The following is a 21,326-nucleotide window of genomic DNA, read 5'->3' on the forward strand; positions in this document are numbered from 1 at the left end:
TTCTACATTCTACATTCATTGAAAAATTGTTCTACATTCATTTCAGCAGGACCTCTGTAGGCATTTTCTAGCATGTCCAATTTACCTAACAAGGAGGCATGCTTCTTCTCCCCTACTATTTTGACTGTGCATCTGAATCAATGTATACTGTTCAAACATCCAAATTGTTTTCATCTTTGGCTTTCCAGGATCCTCGAGCCTGTGACTGCTTATAAAAGGAAAAGAAGACATGCAGTTTATGCATAATATGAACCCCATCAACTGAGCTGGAAAGGGGGGGCCTCTCTCCCAACTCTCCCTTTTAAGCTCCATGAGTGGATTCTATTTTGTATATTTTGTCCTTTGTTCCAGGAGTTGAGGGGGATCCTCATTGGATTCAGGAATTGGAATCAGGGTCTCTTTGGAGCCAGGATTCCAAGAGGATGGTAATGTAAGCTGGCATGTTAGGGAAACCCTAAGACCTAACCATCCTTGAACCCAAAACTAAGTGGAATGGAGATTCCATAAACTGGTAGAGTATATTTGTATCAATAGGTTCCATACCTTTGAAGTCAAGACTCCTTTTTAAGCTAAGCTGACTGGGGAGCAGGAGACAGAAGCCCAGAACTTGAGGAAACTGAATTGTGATCACAGGAGGCAATGGCAGATAGCACAGAAACAGTAGGCTTTGAGAACAACCCTGGAGAGCCCTGGAGAACCCTGGGACAATAGGAAGATTCATCACACCAACATCCAAGGCAGTAGGAGGCCAAGGTACTTAGGGTTATATTCACAAAACTGGTTCTTAGACCTTTCTCTTCCTTAAGAAATTTATATTCTATTTTCTTTATTGCAAAATACTTCATCATTGAGATGATTATTTTTTCTAATTATGAATATCTTTCCTTGTAAGACTCTCATGTCACTACTAATGTTCCTATGGTATGTTTGCTATAATTTCATAATTTAAATATTTTTCATTCAGTTATCCATTTTTGAAGGGCCAACTTTTGGGTGCCCCTTTCACAATCCCTGTGCCCTTGTTTTACTTCTTATGATCCATCAGGTTTAAATGCAATCATTGGCTATTAAAGGATTAAACCTGATAGGTTTCTGAAACCACTATCACTGGGAGAATCTCAGAAAACAGTCTAGGTAGAACTCTCCACCAGATTTCTTGTCCTGCTCATTCCTGGTTCTACTTTCCACTTTCCTGGACCCCCTTTACCAATCTCTTACTTCTCCTGCCTATTGTCTATTTCCATTCTTACAATAGTATGTAGTGTTGGAAAAACAAACACATTGAAGCTCCCAATATCTTTCAGCATTATCAATATCAAATCAAAATGAATACATGACTTCAATATAAAGAGAGATATTACAAGAAACTTTGAAGGACACAGAACGTATTAACCAGCAGTTATAAGAGATGGAGCTATGTAAGTTGTAGAATGAATTTCAATGACATTAAATTAAATGGGTTTCAGATAAATAATTTCAAGATCAGAAGTAAAGCAGAAAGTTGAGGGAAAATTCATTGGCAGTTGCTCAGAAAAAGGTCTCATCTGAAATAAAGAACTTTATAAATTCTATAAAGAGTCATTCTATAATGGATTAAATGCTCAATGCAAATAAGCTGATTTCCAATAAGGAATTGAAAAACTATACAATCTAATGAAAAATGTTCCAAATATTCACTGGTTAGAGAAATGCAAATTAAAACTCTTGAGCTGTCATTGTATACCTATTGTGTTGCTTTAAATGATGAAAGGGAAAAGGGACAAATAGTGCAGGGGATGTGGAATAATTGAAAAAATAATTCACTATTGGTGGAGCTGTGAATTGATCCAACCATTCTGAAAGAGTAATCTGGAGTAATTTCCAAGGATTTATTAAACTACTTATATCCTTTGACTCAGCAACAATACTTTCAGGTCTGTTTCCTAAGATGATTAGGGAAAAAGGGTAAAAAACTCTTGTGGAATCAAATAACTGAAAAGCATAGGGATGCCTGTCAAATGAGGAATGGTTGAACAAGTTGTGGTATATGAATGAGATGGGACACTCCTGTGCTATAATGGTGACCATGAAGATTTTAGAAAAACATGGATAAACTTGAACAAAATCATGAAGAGCAAAATGAGCAGAACCAAGATAATACTGTATACACTGAAACAATATTGTTTTAAGAAAAAATGCAGTGACTATTGTTTTTGGCAATGCTTATACTTTTTTTCATTAAAGCCTAACCTAAACAAATTTTCGATACACAACTAAAACTTGTGATGCCTTACAATCTGGCTGTCAGGAAAATAAAGCAGCATCTTTTTGTTTAGAAGAGGTGGAGGTCAGACTGAGATGAAAAGTTGCTTTGCCCATAATTTCTATAAAACCTAGAGCAGGGTCTTTCAATGGTCTTTCTATCTCTGTAGTGTGTGATGGCCTGCTCACATATAAATTGATAAAGGATATGAAAAGCACATTATAGATACAATAAAGAAGAAATGTGAAGGAGTGGCTAGGTGGCAAAGTGGATAGAGTACCTCCCCTGAAGTCAGGAGTACCTGAGTCCAAATCCAGCCTCAGACATTTAATTACCTACCTGTGTAGCCTTGGGCAAGCCACTTAACTCCATTGCCTTGCAAAACCTTAAAAAAAAAGGACAAAAAAGAACAAAAAAGCTAAATGGGAGTTTTCAATATTCTGTGTAGTTCTCGTCTGGCTTTCTATTTTTTCTCCTAGCAAAAGGAAGGAGATAGTTTGGGTAGATATGTCTGTTGTCTTCACTGATGATGATTCCTTCTAACCTCAGGAAAGTTCTTCTCAATTCAATATAGTTCAAATTTAAAAACAGTAAGGGAACTGGAAGGAGTACAGAATGGCAATCTGACACTGTACTTAAAAGGTTAGTAAGCATTAAGTGACTCTAAGGGCAGGGGACTGGAAAAATGAGAAATGAATAAATAGCCTCCTCCCTTAAGGAACTCAAAGATTAATGGCAGGGATACAACCCAAACATTAAGTACAAAACACAAAATAAATCAGAGATAATAAAATAGAAGAGAACTTCCTGAATGAGAGACTACAAAAGCTTCTTGCAGAAGGTGGGATTTTAAAGATGTCAGAGAAGGCAGAAAATCAAGCTACAAAATGATGATATTGTGGACATTATTAATGTTGGAATTTTGGAAGTGTCAGAGAAAGAACCAGGAAGGAAGACAATGCCATTACATCAGAAGCAACATGAAGAGGGTTAAGTTACAAACATTCTGGAAAAATAGGAAAGGACTCTTAAAGGTCTTCCTCATCCATTCTGTGCTGTGACCCCAGGCAAGATTTTTTTCTTAGCCTGTCTATAAAATGATGACAATTGTATACATCTCATGCAATACAAAAAATGAATAATCAAGTGCGACTATCTATGCATAACATGTACTCATTCATATCAACATTGTAAACATGTGATGTGCTCATACTTACACATATGAATACAGCTATGTAAAGTGAATGGAAATGGAAATGCATTTCATTATCTTTGCAAAGAAAAACCTATGGATAATATTGGCATGACCCCATGGGGTCTCAAAAAATTAGATATGACTGAATGACTAAGCAACAACAAAGACATTTAGATATAGAATTTAATTCTGTAATACCTTATCACACACACTCATCGTCAATCAACACTAACTATTCATATCCACACTATAAACATATAGCTAAATCATCAGATTTTGGTCATCTATGTATATATGTGACACTTTCATTTCTGTTTATCATACACATATTTATTCAATAATCATTTATTAAGCACATACCTTGTTTCAAGCACTGCACTATGTGGTCAGGATATAAAGAAACATGACTATCACCTGGCTACTGACACCAGAAGTTAAAGACATCAAACTTATAAACCAAGTCATATTTTTAAAATTCAATGACAAAACCTGCAGATTCATAAAGCAAAACAATAGAACCTAGTAAATGAATAAAAGCCATGATCAAGTGGATTTAAAGATACTGGATACAAATAAAATCACACTATTTTCACTATTTTAATTTGTTTTTGCTTTTTGCTTTTTCCTTTTCAAGTTTTCCTTTTATTTTGATTCTTCTTTAACAATATGACTAATGTGAAAATATGTGTAACACAATTGTATAAATCCTATCAATTTGTCAGATTACTTACTCTCATAGTGGAAGGAAAGAAGAGTAGGAGAGAGAAAACTACAAAAATGAATGTTCAAAATTATCTATATAACACTGGATAAATACATTTTAAAAAAGAAAAAAACATGTAAATTTAAAAATTACACAGAATAAAAACTCTCAAAATATAGAGATATAACAAAAGGAATGGAAACTGTGGGAGGGGACAAGGAGAATTAAATATCATGCATTTTATCATGTCAGCTACTAGAATTGTCAGGTGTTTCAGATAATCCATAGATGATGATATACCTTTACTTATGAAAATAAAAATCATTATTTTCATTTCTATACTATTCAGGTGAACATTAGCCTTGAAAAAAAATTCTTGACCTTATGATCATTTCTATCAGTACTTAATTGCCAATAGATGTCACAAAAATACAAAGTGTTTAAAAGATTTCTGTTCATGTCACATAAGTTCAGGAGGAAAACACCTTCTACATTTTCATCTTTAGAATAATATGTCTGGGACCTCATTGATGAGAGTACTGTGTCAGAAGCCAGAGTAGAATGGGTTCAGATGGATGTTTTTGCTTAGCAAAGACATGAACTTAGAAAGGTGCTTAACTTGTCTCCTAAGAATCATCACTGCAGTGTAGTTTGCTTTTTTTACTGCAGATTTCCAGTGGCAGAGAATAGGGTTTTAAAATTTTTTATATCTGGTTTTGAGAACTAGATCAACAAAATAAACTTTAGATTTGTGAAATACAACAAAGATGCTGAGTCCAACACCATGGCAATGAGGGAGCATCATTTTAATGAACATGAGATCAGCAAAGTAACCTCTCACTTTACAGATGAGGAAATTGAGGTCTAGAAAGATTACTACCCCAAGTCACTTACCTGACAAATGTTGGAAACACTTTCTGAATCTTGATCTGCCAAGTCCAGACCTATTATTAATGTTCATGAATTTTATTCAATTGAATACAAGAGCCAAAGTTTCAAATACAAGTCATAAAATGAATGTTTATTGACCCTCTTTTATGTATTATGCACATGCCTAGGGAAAACCTAGAGTAATTGCAATTTCATGGCATTTAAAATTGAATATCCAGTACAGCATCCCCACATATTTCTGGGACAATGTGAGCCTGTGCATTAGTCATTTCTATGGATGAATACACAATGAAACTCAAGCTCCTCAGACTCATCTCTGAGGATCTTTCATCTTCTCTCCCCCCACCAAGGATCAATATCCAGAGGAAGAAACAGGACCCTCATTTGCTTTTCAGCTACACAGTTTGCTCCCAGATCAATGCTGCTAGGATCTCTCTTCAGGAGGGTCTCTGTATTAGGGTTGGCTAGATGGATGCTTCTCTAGTTAAGAAGGGTTAGCAGAGTAGCCAGGATCTCCTCCTCTGCCCTGTCTCTTTGTTCTGTACCTCAACCTGGCCCCTCATCCTGTCCCTCAAAACTGTCCCTCGACCTGTCCCTCAAAACTGTCCCTCGACCTGTCCCTCAAAACTGTCCCTCGACCTGTCCCTCAAAACTGTCCCTCGACCTGTCCCTCAAAACTGTCCCTCGACCTGTCCCTCAAAACTGTCCCTCGACCTGTCCCTCGACCTGTCCCTCGACCTGTCCCTCAAACTGACCCTCATCCTGTCCCTCAAAACTGTCCCTCAAACTGTCCCTAGACCTGTCCCTCAAAACTGTCCCTTGACCTGTCCCTCAAAACTGTCCCTCGACCTGTCCCTCAAAACTGTCCCTCGACCTGTCCCTCAAACTGTCCCTCGACCTGTCCCTCAAAACTGTCCCTCGACCCTGTCCCTCGACCTGTCCCTCGACCTGTCCCTCGACCTGTCCCTCAAACTGACCCTCATCCTGTCCCTCAAAACTGTCCCTCAAAACTGTCCCTCAAACTGTCCCTCGACCTGTCCCTCAAACTGTCCCTAGACCTGTCCCTCACAACTGTCCCTCTACCTGTCCCTCAAACTGTCCCTAGACCTGTCCCTCAAACTGTCCCTCGACCTGTCCCTCAAACTGTCCCTCGACCTGTCCCTCAAACTGTCCCTCAAACTGTCCCTCGACCTGTCCCTCAAACTGGCCCTCATCCTGTCCCTCAAACTGGCCCTCAAACTGTCCCTCAAAACTGTCCCTCAACCTGTCCCTCGACCTGTCCCTCAAAACTGTCCCTCAAACTGTCCCTCAACCTGTCCCTCAAAACTGTCCCTCGACCTGTCCCTCATCCTGTCCTTCAAATTGTCCCTCAAAATGTCCCTCATCCTCTCCTTTGATCTGTCCTTTGACCTCTCCTTTGTCCTGTCCCAAATTCTTTCCTTTGTCTTCTTCCTCTTCCTCCTCCTCCTCCTCTTCTTCTTGTAATCTATTCCCTTGGTCCCTTTACCTAGAAAATGAAAAAGTAGATTATAAAAATAAACCACTTCAAAGTCTTCAGATCAATTCTGATCCCTCTAAGTCTCCTCTCCATAGGCCCCAGTGAACTGGCAGTGGTTTCAAGTCATTACCTCCCTCTAAGCCAGGGCTAAAATCTACCTTGAGTTCGTTGGAAGGAGTATGTTCTGAAGCTCTAAAGCCTTGCCCTATTTATTTTGAGATTCAATTCTGTTGAGAAGATTTTGGACCCCAAAACATTTGTGTGTGAATCTAGTTATATAAGAATGGGTGAAGGCATGTATATTTTCACACGTGTATGTATGTGCATGTGTGTGTGCAAACACCTGTCTGATGTGCATGCACAAATGTTGGACATGCATAGATAGAGGTGCCACTAAATATGGCTATCTATACTTACCCACACATATGTTTTCATTGAACTATTTCTCATAGAATGGCATGTACATATTTCAAAAGCAAATTTATTTACTTGGCTCCTATAGGAACTCTTGCAATATCTTTCATTCATTTGTGCAAAACCTCCAGGATTTGTCATCAGAATCATGAAATGGTAAGAAATCAGACTTTGTATAACTAGTCATTCCTCTCAGAGAGGAGGCAGCTAGAGTCAGGAAGACATCATCCAGCTTCAGACAGGGCCTGACTACAGGATTTGCCTAGGCAACACACTTGACTGCCATTTGCTTCAGCTTCCCCAACTGTAAAATGGGAGACATAGAAGGACATATCTTCCAGGGAGAAAGATCAAAAGAGATAACTATAAAGCTCTGAGACCAATGACTGGCACAGAGTAAGAGCCAGTCATTGTTATATTTGCTGCTAGTGTGATCATTACATGCAAAATATCCTTTAATACTGCACAATATAGACTTTAGTATGAGTGAGTCACTGACAATCCAGGAGCTCCCGATAAAATTTTTCTTTGCATGTAATTGGAAGATTATTAAAAAATAAATGTTGAAAATTATCTCTACATATACTTGGAAAAACAAAGGAATGAACAAACAAGTAAATACACAAAAAATAAAAGTATAAATAAATGTAGCTCATCCCTAAAACAAGGGCAAAGCAAAGGAACTGATATAACTCACTCCATTTGAACTGAAGGTGGATAGAGTTAATTTGGTTACGCAGTTCATGATTTGTTCCTAGAGAAAATAAGGTGGAAAGAAATTCGAAGAAAGAGGATTCATTGAAGAGTCATTTACTGATGGGCTATAAAAATTGCTCCTGCTGTGGTGAGCTTTCAAAAGAAAATCCTCCTACCAGCAATCATTGGATGTCATCAGCTAGTCATCCTTTTCTCAGGTCATCGTGTCTCTATATACCTTCTCTTCCCCATCGGTCCCTTTTATATACTTCAATCTGACACTCTCATCTCTAATACACCCACTCTAGTTCCTTCAATTTGTTCTATGGCCTTCCTTATCTCTCCCCTCCTGCTCTTCTTCTAATGCTGACCAATCCCCATTTATTTCTCCCAGAGAAAGCACAGTGATTTGTCCATTTTTGCTTTTCCAAAACTCACTTTTGGGTCTCAGTATAGCTCCTAGTTCAGTGATGATGAACCCTAATGGTGGACCAGTGTGAATTCCAGCCTAGTAAAGGGCACAAGACCATCTTCCATCTTTCATTGTATGTACCTTTGAAACAAAGAGTAGAAAAGAATCACTTGAAGGATTTAGGAGAATAAAGACTCAGAAGCATCTAAAGTCTCTGATGTATGTCTCCTGTTCAGATGAGAGTAAAAGGCCTCAACAGCCACTATGGTGACATTGCAAGATACATGAGTTTTCCTTTAGTCCAACCAATACCTGAAAACAATGTCCAATAATACAAACAAGTGGTTATCTCACCTTAGCTTAAAGTTTTCAAATGAGGAGGAGTAGTCAATTCATCCTGAAGCAGTAGGAAAGGTATAACTTCTGAGATTTTACTTCATATTCAGTGTTTTCAAGTTGCCCATTTTTATTGTTCCTATTTTGTCCAATGGGTCCAAACTCTGCCAAACCCTCTTCCACATGCCAACCTAGCAATGCACATTAAAATAATTGTCACATGTTTTTCTGGCTTCCCCATTCTAGATTCAAAATTGGTGGTGCATTCACTTAACTCTTAAATAGTACATCCTCATGGAATTCTTTATTATTTTGATTTCTCTCCTCCAGAGAATCTTTGATTTCTCCATATTCTCTGTAAATATTCTTCAAAAAACTTAACCCAATAATATGCAAGGGGCCTAAACAACAAAAGGCAAAGGAAGATGGAAGGGAATAAGCATTTCTACAAAATCCTAAGTGACAGATATGGGTTTTTTAACATTAGCATCTCTAAAATATGTGATATTGGGGCTTTGATGACTCATTTTTTCAATTTAGAAAACTGAGGAAAGCAGGGTTGAGGTCACACAGTATCTGAATCTGTACAAAGGCATTCTCCAAAGCAGGGCTCTATCCACTGCTCTTCAGAATCCACAACTGCTAATTCTGGAAATTAAAGCAAGTTCCATCAATACCATTCATTAATTTTTGGGGTTGTCATATCTATGCCTCTCAAATGAACTAGCCCTGAAAATATTCTTCTTGGGTTTCTTCCCCACTCAGACCTATTTTCTCTCAAGTGTCTAACCTTTCTACCTCTCCATACCAAAATTACCAACAAAAGAAGGGCTCTCCCACCTAGAGGCCTAGTTCCTTCTCTCCTTCCAGCCCCCTACCTCATGGGTCAATGCTCTCTTTCAGGAAGTCTTGGTCTTAAATCCCACTCTACTCAGGAACTCACTGCTTCCCTTCCCTCACTTCTCATCATAGGGAAACTTGACATTGCTGAATCGTGGGATGTCCAGAAAGGATCCTACAAGTCCATCTGATCTGATCAAGCCCTGTGTGGGATAAAGAAGCTGTGCCTTAGAGAAATTATGCAATTCCTCTTAGATCACATGAAATTCAGAAATAAATCTTTTGATTCGAAAGCTGTGATCTTACTGACTCGAACTTGGAATGTGACCAAACCCAATGCTACTAAATAGGAAAAGAGCTATTTCAGTGGTCTCTGAGACTGAGCTAAGGGGGAAACAGGAAGATTTGGGGTACAGGTAAGTGCAATGAAGTTAGTAGGTGGTAAGACTAGGTAGAAGGGGCTTAGAAAAATAACCTATGTCCTCAGCAAGACTTGAAAAAAGAAATCTTAAATAGCAGATAGGACTTTGTATTGCTGTAACTAGATAAGGCATTCCCAGTTAATCATCATAATATTGCTGTTACTATTTACAGTGTTCTCCTGGTTCTGCTCACTCCGATTTGTATCAGTTTAAGTCTCTCCAGGTTTTCTTGAAATAATCTTCTGCATGTCATTCCTAACAGCATAATATTCTATTGCATTCATGTACCACACTTTCTTCAGCCATTCCCCAACTGATGAGCATGAACTCCATTTCCTAATCTTAGCCCCCACTACAACAACAGCTAGAAATGTTTTTATACAAATAGGTTCTTTTCTTTTTGTTTTAACATCTTTATTGGATACTGACTTAGTAGTGGTCATCTATCCTCTGTAATTCTGCAATTGCTTTTTATTCAGCTCTTCTACTCTCTTCACATCCACTTCTTTCAATACCCTTTCAATAAACCTTCGATAAAATATTCCCACTTCTCCATTTTGCTCTCAAAAAAATAACACTATCATACCATGCTTTTTTCTCTCAAATGGCCACCTCAGGACCACTGTCATCTCACTCCTTATCACCAAAGTACCCAATAAAGGACTGACATGTTCTCCCAGCATCTTAGGTGGAAAGGTTGACTCTTCATCTCAGTGAATCCTTGAGACTGAAACACATAGCATATACAAAGTATGAATGATTCAGGCCTGATGCTGAATGAAGTGAGCAGAAATAGGACAACACTGTGAATGATCAACTATGATAAACATAATTTTACTCAGTAATGGAGTCATCTAAGTTAATTCTAAAATTTCTTTATGATGGAAAATGCCATTTACATCCACAGCAAAATGGAATCTGCACACAGATGTAAGCATACTATATTCAAAATCTAAAACATGTTTAATGTTTGATGTTTTTTCCTCTTCTTCTGGTATTATTTGAAAATAGGTCTAGCATAAATGTATAACTTATAGGATTTCCTAGAAATTGCAAGTGAGAGGGCAGGAAGAGTGTGAAAAATGTGAGACTCAAAAATCTTACAAAAATTATTAAAATTTTTCTGCTCTAAATCATTGTTCATTAGAGAAATGCAAATTAAGGCATCTCTGAGGTACCACCTTGCACCACTCAGACTGGCCAATATGACAAGAAAGGACAATGTCCAATATTGGAAGGGATGTGGGAAATCTGGTACACTAATACATTGTTGGTGGAGATGTGAAATCATTCAACCTTTCTGGAGAGCAATTTGGAATTACACAGAAAGGGCAATAAAAGTGTGCATATCCTTTTATCCAGCAATACCACTTCTATACCCTGAAGAGATCATGAAAAAGTGTAAAAACATCACTTGTACAAAAATATTCATCCAACCCTGTTTGTGGTTGCAAAGAATTGGAAATCAAGGGAATGTCCATCAATTGGGAAATGGCTGAACAAATTGTAGTGTATGTATGCTATGGAGCACCCCTGTTCTATTAGAAATCAGTAGGGAGGCGAATTCAGAGAAGCCTGGAAGATCTGCATGAAATGATGCTGAGAGAGATGAGCAGAACCAGAACAACCTTATATGCCATAACGGCAACATAGGGGTGATGATCAATCTTAATGGACTTGCTCATTCCATCACTGCAACAATCAGGGACAATTTTAGGGTATCTGTGATGGAGAATGGGGAAGACCATCTATGTCCAAAGAAAGAATTGTGGAGTTTAAACAAAGATTAAGAATTTTTTAAAAAGGTTAATCTTATTATGTAATTTTACTATCTCTTATATTTTATTTTTTTCCTATAGGATAAGATTTCTCTATCAACACATTAAATTTTGATCACTATCTAGAATAGAAACAATGTAAAGACTGTCAGACTGCCTTCTGTGGGGGTGGGGGTGGGAAGCAAAAATAGGTTAAAATTGTAAAATTCAATAAAAATAAAAATTAACAATTAAAATTTTTCTTTGATTGCAATCAGAAAAAAATCTGCAAAGATAAATGTTAAAAATTATCTCTACAAATAACTGGAAAACAAGCTAATGAGTGAACATAAGAAAACAAAAAATGTGGAAATAAATGTAGCCCATCCCTAAAACAGGGGTCTAAACTATATTGGAACTTAAGCTAGGCAGAAAAAATTTGGCTAGGGCAGTTCATAGTTTGTGTGTAAAGAATCTAAGGAGTGAAAACTAACTGGAACAAAGAGGGTGCACTGAAGAGTCTTGTGCTATGGGGATAAAACTTAGTTTCCTCCATTGTTGAGCCTTGAAAAGAAAATCCTCCTTCCAGCAATTCATTGACTATGTGATCCACTGGTCCTTTGGGTCTCAGATCAATGTCCCTTTCATCTCTAATACATCTACCCTGGTTCCTTCAACTCATTCTACTGCATTCCTTATTTCTCCCCTTCTGCCTTCTACTGCTGAACAATTTTTTTGTAATCTCCCCATTTCTGATTTTTGGGCCTCAGCACAATTCCCAACTCATTATTCAACCAAAATGGTGGACTTATGGGCATTCCAGGCTAGTGAAGGGGGAAAACTCCACCTCCATCTTTCATTCTATGTACCCTTGAAACAAAACACCATCATATTGCTTTCCACTTTATATTCCCAGGGTGAGCAAGGCTCATGTGTGGAGAGGTAAATGGCCAAAGGTGCACAACCTGTGTGCTTAAAGCACATCTGTGAAGGGGCAGACACGTGAGAAACAACTGTGACTAAAACACACTTGGATTGTTAACTCACCCCTCTTAGATTCCAGAGCTGAGCATGAATTCTGGTGATGTCATCACACCCTTCTCTCCAGGTCTGCTCCCCACTGGTCGATGCTAGTGTTTAGTCCTTCCAGGTTGGTGGTCCAAGTAGGAAATGGGGCAAGTGCTGCTTAATGCCCACCAGGCATATGAATCTAGCTGTCATGCCCATGAGGCACTGCCTCCCACTGCCCCAGAATGGCCACTGCCCAAATTCCTTCCACTTTTCCCTTTGACCCACGGGAATGAGAACAGAAGATCCCAGGATCTCTAGGTGGAATTTCAGGTGTTTTATGACTAAGTGATGGGGAATAAATACAGGTCTCGAGGTTGGGGATCCACCCAATGGTGGGAATTCATGGATTCTTTACACATCCTCAAAGAGAATTTGAATCCTTTTGTTGTTTCAGAATCTCTGCCTATCTTCTTCAAGATTGATATAGCTGTGAAGAGAGACAAGGAAGGAGGCCATACCTTCCTGACATTGGCCCAGAAGGGCTAGCTCATTTCCCATTGTGTTCTCTCATTTACTCAGTCAATTTTACTCATAGAATCTGAGCACTGACTTGGGATTGTAGGAGGTCTTTATGGTTTGGGAAGAGCTCTCCTGAGGTGGTAACTAGGCTAACAAGAGGCCAGTATCACTGGATTGCTGGAAGACTAACAGAAAATTGCTCCTTAGTCCTGAATTCTTATATTACAGGGAACTCTTGGAATTCACTGTACCAGATGTAGAGCACTTACAATCCCTTTTATATTTCCTGATCTTCCCAGACCTTCGGATATGTCTGCAAATTTTTCTGCTGAAGGGAAGAAGCTAATACTCCTGAATGTTTTGTGCCAGACCAGCACAACATCCTGGTCATGAGTTTCCATCCATGGGTACTTTCTTGGAACTCTTCCTCCAGGTTTTGTATCCACAGATGTAGAGGTTGTACACACCAATTGTGAGAGTTTTTTATAAGTAGAGGTTCCTGTCTGGGATCAGTCCCAAGAGAGGAAGCCATAATTGAATGATGGTCCCATGCTCATCAGAATATGTCTTGAAATCTCTCATCTCCTCACTAAGGAGCAATATCCAGAGGAGGAAATAGGACCCTCATTTTTTTTCCAGTATACAGTCTGCTCCCAGTTCAATGCTGCTAGTAGCTCTCTTGAGTAGGGTCTCAGGGGTGACTAGTCAGCTTCTTCTGTAGTGAAAAAGGGTCAGCAGAGTAGCCAGGATCTCCTCGTATGCCATGTCTCATGCTGTCTTTTTTTTCTTTTTCTTCATTGTGAACTATTCCCTTGGTCCATTTACCTAAAATCGAACAAAGTAGATTGTAAAAACAAATCATTGCTTAGTCTTCAGATCACTTCTCATCCCTCTACCAAGCCTTCTCTCCTCTCCTTCCTGAACTGGCAGTGGCTCCAAGAAATAGCTTCCCACGAACCCAGAGCTACAATCTACCTTAAATTTATAGGCAGGATAGTGTTATAAAGCTCTGAGGCCTTGTCCTACTTATCTTGAAATGCAATTTGGTTGAGAATATCTTGGACCCCAAAAGGACTATATGTGAATATAGCTGCATATGGGAAGATATGTCCACGTGTTAATATATACATGTGAGTTTACTTGTGCATGTGTATGCATTGGAAATAGATCACATGCATAGATGGGTGTGCATCTCTACACATGGATGCATCTAGATACATACACATACATGCATACACATGTGCACATTTTCACTGAAAGTATTTCTTTCTCATGGGCAGTTCTGTGTCGATCTCAAGAAGATTTGTCAATTAGCTTCTTCAGGTGCCCTTTGAAAACTTTCAATTTCTATGTGATAAAAATCCATCTTCCTTCATCACAACTATGAAATGTGTAGAAAAACGTTGTGAAGCTAGTCATTCTTAGTAGATGTACATGCCCAAAGAAGAGGCAGTTAGCTGGCTCACTGCATAGAGCATTAGGTCTAGAGTCAGCAAGACACGAGTTGAAATCCAGCTTCAGAAAGGGACTGGTTATGAGATTTCCCTAGGCAAGTCAATTCACTGCCATTTGTCTCAGTTTCCCCAGCTGTTCAATGGGAATCACAATAGCACACATCTTCCAGGGAAAAATAACAAAAGATATATCTGTAAAGCTCTGAGACCAATGGCTGGCACAGAGTAGCAGCAATACCAAAGCTAGTCATTCCTATTGTTGGTACTAGTGCTAACATTATATGAAAAATATCCTTTAAGGCCCCACAAGACATACATGAGAATGAGGGGGTCATTGACACTCCAGGAGTTCCCTGTAATCTGAGAACTCAGGAGTGAGGAGCATTTTTCCCTTGATCTCCTGGAAATCCAGGGAATATCTCTTCTTTGATAGCCTTGTTACTACCTCAGGAGCACTCTTCCCAAACATAAAGACCTTCCACAATCCCGAGCCAATGCTAAAATTCTGTGAAACTAATTCCACCCTTAGTATACAAATGAGGAGGGGGGAGTGTCAGAAACAGAGACTAGAAAGAAACAGACAGACTAGGGGGTGGGTTGTTCCATGACAGGTAAGTGAATTGGAGTTAAAGGAGTCAGGGCTGTGCAAAGAGACCAGTCTCCCTTCCTCTTCAGGAGGGGAGGGTTGCAGAAGGGTGAGCAGAGGAGAGGAGAAGAAGGAAAGGAGGAAGGAAAGCAAATAAAGAAAATGAAAGGAGGAAAAAAAGAAAAGAAGATAGGAAGGCATTGAGTAGTCCATTTGAAATGGTAATTGGGTCCCCATTGGGATACAAAGCTACTCCAGTGGTTTTTATTAGAAGGTATTTTGAAATTTTTTAAGTATGATACAAATGCTAGCCATTATGTTATGAGGTTATTTTTTTCTACAGATTCCATATCCCTACGTGATGTCCCCTAACCAATCTGCACAGTGTGGGTATATCCACTTAAATCTCTCTTTTCTCAGGAACTTAATATGTGTATTATCTTGTCCCTCATTTTGCATCTGCCCTTGGCTCCTCCAAGGTTCAAACTGGCCATGGGAGAACCTCTAGATGTTTTCCCTCTAACTCAGAATTTCCTAATTTGTTATCCTCTTCTCTCAAGGATGGGCCTTGTAAAACTTCCTACACCCTTAAGGTCTCAAAGCTCTGCTTACTTTGGCCCACACTGACCTCCAAGTCCTCAGGCAAGATCTGGTTCTTTATCTCAGTGCATCTTTGAATCTGAAATGAGTAAGAAATATAAATTATGAATGATTGAGAACAAAGAAATCTGATGTAAGAGTGATGCTGAGTGAAGTGAGTAGTACCAGGACCACTTTGTACACAGCAATAGCAACACTGGGTGATGATCAATGATGAAAAATTGAGCTCTTCTCAGGAATGAGTAATCAATGTCAATTCTAAAAGTCTTCTGGTGGAAAATGCCATCCACCTCCAGAGAAAAATTGAGTCTGAATGCAGATCAAAGGTAATTATTTTCACATTTCTAAGACTTATTTTATGGATTTTGTTATTTCATGGTTTATCTGCCACTTACGCTATGACTCTTCTTTCACAACCTGACTAATATGGAAATATGGTAAACATTGTACATGTATTACCTATCTTGGATTTTGCTATGCTGTTGGGGTGGGAGGGGAAAAGGAGGGGAGGAAGATAAATGCAGAACTCAAAAGTTTACAAAAAAAATGTGAAAGTTGAAGGCTATCTTTTGAATGTAATTAGACAACATAAAGTAAAATAATATTCAAAAATAACTGGGAAATAGAATATCCCAGCCTTCTGCTGAGACGCCAGTGAGAATCCAACCATGAAAAATGGTTCAAATGAGAACTACAGTTTTTGAGAGCCATTGCCTGTGACTCAGAGAAGGCTGGGCATTAAAATAGAATAACAGGGCAGCTAGGTGGCCCAGTGGATAGAGCACTGGCCCTGGAGTCAGGAGTACCTGAGTTCAAATCCAGCCTCAGACACTTAATAATTACCTAGCTGTGTGGCCTTGGGCAAGCCACTTAAACCCATCGACTTGCAAAAAGATAGAATAACAATGATAGAATCTGAGCTAAAATATACCTCAATGGTCCTCTAGTCTAACACAAAACTAACAAAAATATTTCCTCTAACCCATACTTCTCAAGTGGAGATTCAACCTTTACTTGAAGAATTCCTAAGAGAAGGGTTGTCTTACCTTGTCAGAAAGCAGTCCACTACCCTTTTGGATGGCTTTAATGAATGAGACATTTTCCTGAGAAAACCTAAATTGTCCTTTTATAATTGCTCCTCATGATTCTGTACTCTGTCCCATTATTCTATCAACTTTTTCTACAGCTAATTTAGAAAGGCAAAAGAAGCCCTAGGCAAATGGCCCAGGGAATAAAAGCCCCATGATTTTCTGCATTGGGAGGGGTATTGGCTATACAAAAGGAGAGGGAGGGGATATTCTCTCAGCCTTGGATATATAAGAGCAGAAGATCCCTGTATCCCTCAAAGGAACTAGAGACATTCTAAGACTGCTTGAAGGGAAATAAGAACAGGTGTCCTTTACTGGATCCTAGATTATGAGATGCTCACTCAGTAGTAGGAATTCAGGGTTTCTTCACACATCAAAGAGGGTCAAGCTTTGTCAGAGGCTCCATTTCCTCTCATCATCAAGATGACAAATCTTTGCAAGAGTCCAAAAGCATAGTCCTGAGCACTCTCATTATGGTGAAAGGGGACAAGGAAGGAGAACTTATCTCCCTGGCATGGGACTGGATGGGATAGTTCAACTCTACTGCATTCTCTTGCTTCCTCAGTTCATCATATAATTATAGTCTGTGATAGAGAAAGAGAACCTCCAGTACCTTTTATACTTCCTGTTCCTCTTGGACCTTCTGATGCCCCTGGAATTTCTCATGTTGAGGAGAAGCTACTGATGGCTATCAGGCACAACATCCGGTTCATGAGTGGCCAACCTTAGGGGCTTTCTTGGGACTTTGATCCTCTGGATTACAAATGTGGATGTCATCTCTTTTTCTAGTTTATAATGTTATACACATCAATTGTGTAAGACAGATGTTATCTCTTCGTGGTTTAAAGAGTTGTACACACACACATACACATCAGTTGGGTAAAGTTTGTAAAAGCAAGCAGAGAGCCCTAGATCATGGGTGCCTACCTGGGATCACATGACTCAAGAAGCAGGCACAAGTGAAAATGGTCCCAGGCTCAACATCAGAATCAATATCCAGTGGAGGAGTTGAGACCTCAATTGTTTTTCAGCTAGACACAGATCAATGCTGTGAGTATCTCTCTTCAGTAGGGTCTTTCAAGGATGGATGGGTGGTTGCTTCTGTTGTGCAGAAGGGTCAGCAGAGCAGCCACAATCTCCTCTTCTGCCCAATCTCATTCACCTTTCTTCCTTCTCTTCCTCTTCTTCTTGTTGCAATGTATTCCCCTGGGCCCTTCACCTAGAATATGAGAAAATATACTTTTTAAACTAAACCAGTTCAAAGTCCTTATGACCTTTCTCATCCCTCATAGGCCCCTTGAAGCTGGCAATGGCTCCAAGTACTCACCTCACTCTAACCCAGGGTGACAATCTACCTTGAGTTCATTGGAAGAATAGAGTGCTGTCAAGCCCTAAAGCCTTGTCTTATCTACTTGGAGCTGCAATTCTGTTGAGAATATCTTGGATCCCAGAAGAATTGTGTGTGAATATGCATATGAATAGGCATCTACATATGGCTATATACACACACAAGTCAGTATGCATGTGCACGTGGATATTCAATATTATGCATGCAGAAGTAGATGTGCAAATAGACATTCATCTAAACATGGCTGCATTTACAAGTATATATAATGTAGAAAGTTTATCTTTCTCATGGAAAGGTGCATACACATTTCAAGGAAAAGTTTCATTATTTAGCTCTTTCAGGTGTCTTTTGAAAAACTTTCAATTTATTTGTGCTAAAAAACCAGCTTTTACGGTCACAATCAAGAAATGGAAATAAATCAAACTTTGCATAACTAGTCATTCCTCATACAGAGGAGGCAACTGAATTCAGGAAGACCTAAGTTCAAATTTGACTTCAGGGATGAACTGGCTATGTGATTTTCCTAGGCAAGTCACTTAACTGCCATTTACCTCAATTTCCACAACTATAAAATGAGAGTCATAGAAGCATATATCTTCCACAGAAAAAGATCAAAAGAGTTATCTGTAAAGTTCTGAGACCACGAACTAGCACTGTGTAGAAACAATGCTAGAGCTAGTTATTATTACAATTTTTGCTACGGCTGTCGTTCCCTGCAAAATATCATTCAATATCACACAATATCGACATTAGTATGAGGGAGACACTAACACTCCCGGAGCTCACTGAAATGGAAGAACTCAGCCTGAGGGACCACTTTTCACTTAGTATACCAGCAATTCAGTGAGGTTTTCTTCTTAGCCTTGATACCACCTCAAGAGATTCTTCCCAAACCATAAAGGCCTTCCACAAGCACAAGCCAATGCTCAGATACTGTGAGATTTATCCACCCCTAGAAGACAAATGGGGAAGAGGGAAAGAGGAAAAGACCAGAAAGAAAGAGAAACAAGAGAAAGGAGTTCCATGACATGCAAGTGATATTAATTAAAGAGAGTAAGGGCTGAGGAAGAACATGAAAGAAGGGGGAAAAGAGACAGGAAGCTAGGTAGGAAGTAAAGAATTGTGTTGTCCATCTGATATGACAGTCAGGTCCCCCATTGGGACAGATTCAATACTCAGCAGTTGTTATTCAAAAGAGATATATTCCTATAGATTCCACATTCCCCCTACATGGTGTTCTCCCAATCAGTCTACACAGAGCAGGTAACTCCACTTAATCCACTCAGTTATTTTCTCAGGAGCTTATCTTAGCATGATTTTTTCCCTCTTTAGCTCTGCCCCTGGCTCCTACAAGGCTCAATCTGGCCACAGGGAAAGAGAGAAATGCTAGATGTTTCCCCTCAAACTCTTCATCATTCTAAGAATTTCCCTCTTTGCTACCCTCTTCCTTCAAGGATTTGCCTTATAAAACTACTTACTCCATGTAAGTGTCAAAGTTTAACTTACCTAGTCACAAACTGACCTCCATATCTTCAAGTTTATTCTTCATCCCAGGGAATCTTTGAAGCTGAAAAGAATGGCACATACAAATTATGATTGCACACTAAGGGCCTAAGGTAGAACTGATGCTAAGTGAAGTGAGTCTTACCAGGAAAACATCATATGTGGCAATAGCAACATTGAGTGATGACCAACTATGATGAACTTAGCTCTTCTCAGGAATGGGGGGATCAAGGACAGTTCTAAAAGACTGGTACCTTTCACATCCAGAGAAAGATGCACTCTGCATGGCAAGGAAAACATACACTTTCCACATGTTAAAAACTGTTTTACATTTTATTTTTTCACTCTCATGGTTTTGTTTTCCCTTTTGTTCTGCTCTTTCACAACATAACTTTCATGGAAATATGTTTAATCTCTTAAATTACTTGCTTTAAAAGGGAAGGTGAGAGGGAAAGGAGGGAAAATATATAGTAAAAAGAATACTAAAATTATACTTCCACGTAATTTGACAACATACTTACTTAAAAATAGATGTTGAAAATTATTTCAGCAGATAACCGGAAAAATAAAGGAAGAAATAAGCAAGTAAACAATCAAAAAGCCTACAAATAAAGTGAACCCTTAAAACAGGAGTGTAGCAAAGCAGCTGCTATAACTTAATACTTATAAGCTTAAGGTAGATAGAAAACATTTGACTAAGTCCATAGATTGTGCCTCAAGAGGAGAGGGGAAAATATTGGAACAAAGAGGAACCACTGAAGAGTCTATACTATTGGGTTAGAAAAATTATAAAAATATTATGGTGACATAAGATACCAAGATGTCAAAGAATAGTATAATTCAAAGAGATCTACTCCTACAATACTAACAAAGGGTTGGCTCACCTTAGCTTAAAGATTTGATGTGGGGAGGAAGCAACTATTCATCCTGAAGGAGACCATCCACCTCCAGAAAGGAATACATTTTGAGTCATTTGTTTTTTCTTACTTCATATTCTTCTACTCCTTGCTGGTTACCCATTTTTGCAGCAGTTCATATTTTGTGCCTGGATTAGAGAGAGTGGGAAAATAATTGGAAAAGAGAGGGCTCACTGAAGGGTCTTAAACTCTTGGGTTTATAAAAATTAGTCTACTCCAGCTTTGAGCTTTGAAAATAAAATACTCCTACCAGCAATCCATTGGATGGGATCACATGGTACTTCAGTTCTCAGGGCATCAAGTCTCTTTGTCCCTTCCCTTTCCCATTGTTCCCTTTTACATATTTCAATTTGATACTCCTTCATCTCTAATAAACCCACTCTAGTTTCTGCAGCTCATTCTACTGCATTCTTATTTCTCCCCTTCTGCCTTTCTTCTAATACTGAACCATCGCCATTTTTTTCTCCCAGAGAAAACACAGTAATCTCCCCATTTCCACATCTCCAAAATTTACTTGAGGACCTCATCACTGCTGCCATTTAAATATTGATGAATAATAAAAGTGGCCTAGAGGGAATTTCAGTCTAAAGAATGGCAAAACCCCAACCTCTATCTTTCATGATATGGTAATTTGAAACAAAGAAGAGGAACAGAGATTAAGGTAAAGAGATTGAGAGAGTAAAGACTTGAAAGTTTCTAAAGTCTCTGATAATGGTATAGTGGGTTCAAGCAGGAGAGCATGTCTCCCCTTCAGATTAGAGTGAAAGAACTGAACAGGCTCATCTTCTTGTTTGAGAAAGTTGTTGACCTAGGAAACCAAGATGTCATAAACAGAATTCAAAGAGCCCTCAGTGTTCCTTTAGCCCAACCAATAACTGACAACCCAGTGACATA

The 21,326-nt window shown here is 38.9% G+C and overlaps 1 long non-coding RNA gene across 38 annotated transcripts in view; it reads right to left on the reverse strand.

The window, feature by feature from the left end:
* Window positions 1-5,133: 5,133 nt before the first annotated feature.
* LOC141490503 (uncharacterized) overlaps window positions 5,134-21,326 on the reverse strand; it is a 140,716-nt gene continuing 124,523 nt past the window's right edge. For 13 of the 38 annotated variants that reach the window (XR_012469236.1, XR_012469234.1, XR_012469226.1 and 10 more), the window contains 11 exons: window positions 20,400-20,560; window positions 19,519-19,579; window positions 17,592-17,883; window positions 15,605-15,655; window positions 12,454-13,761; window positions 10,236-10,376; window positions 9,266-9,430; window positions 8,663-8,788; window positions 8,406-8,578; window positions 8,078-8,192; window positions 5,134-6,538 (listed from right to left, as the gene is read on the reverse strand). This is a non-coding gene — a long non-coding RNA (uncharacterized LOC141490503). Of the gene's footprint in view, window positions 6,539-8,077; window positions 8,193-8,405; window positions 8,579-8,662; window positions 8,789-9,265; window positions 9,431-10,235; window positions 10,377-12,453; window positions 13,762-15,588; window positions 15,656-17,591; window positions 17,884-19,518; window positions 19,580-19,660; window positions 19,796-20,399; window positions 20,561-20,682; window positions 21,205-21,326 lie in introns of those variants that run through there. The other 25 variants (XR_012469256.1, XR_012469244.1, XR_012469247.1 and 22 more) reach the window with 25 other exon arrangements.

The sequence above is a fragment of the Macrotis lagotis genome, chromosome 6 (assembly GCF_037893015.1).
Source record: "Macrotis lagotis isolate mMagLag1 chromosome 6, bilby.v1.9.chrom.fasta, whole genome shotgun sequence".
Classification (NCBI taxonomy): domain Eukaryota; kingdom Metazoa; phylum Chordata; class Mammalia; order Peramelemorphia; family Peramelidae; genus Macrotis; species Macrotis lagotis.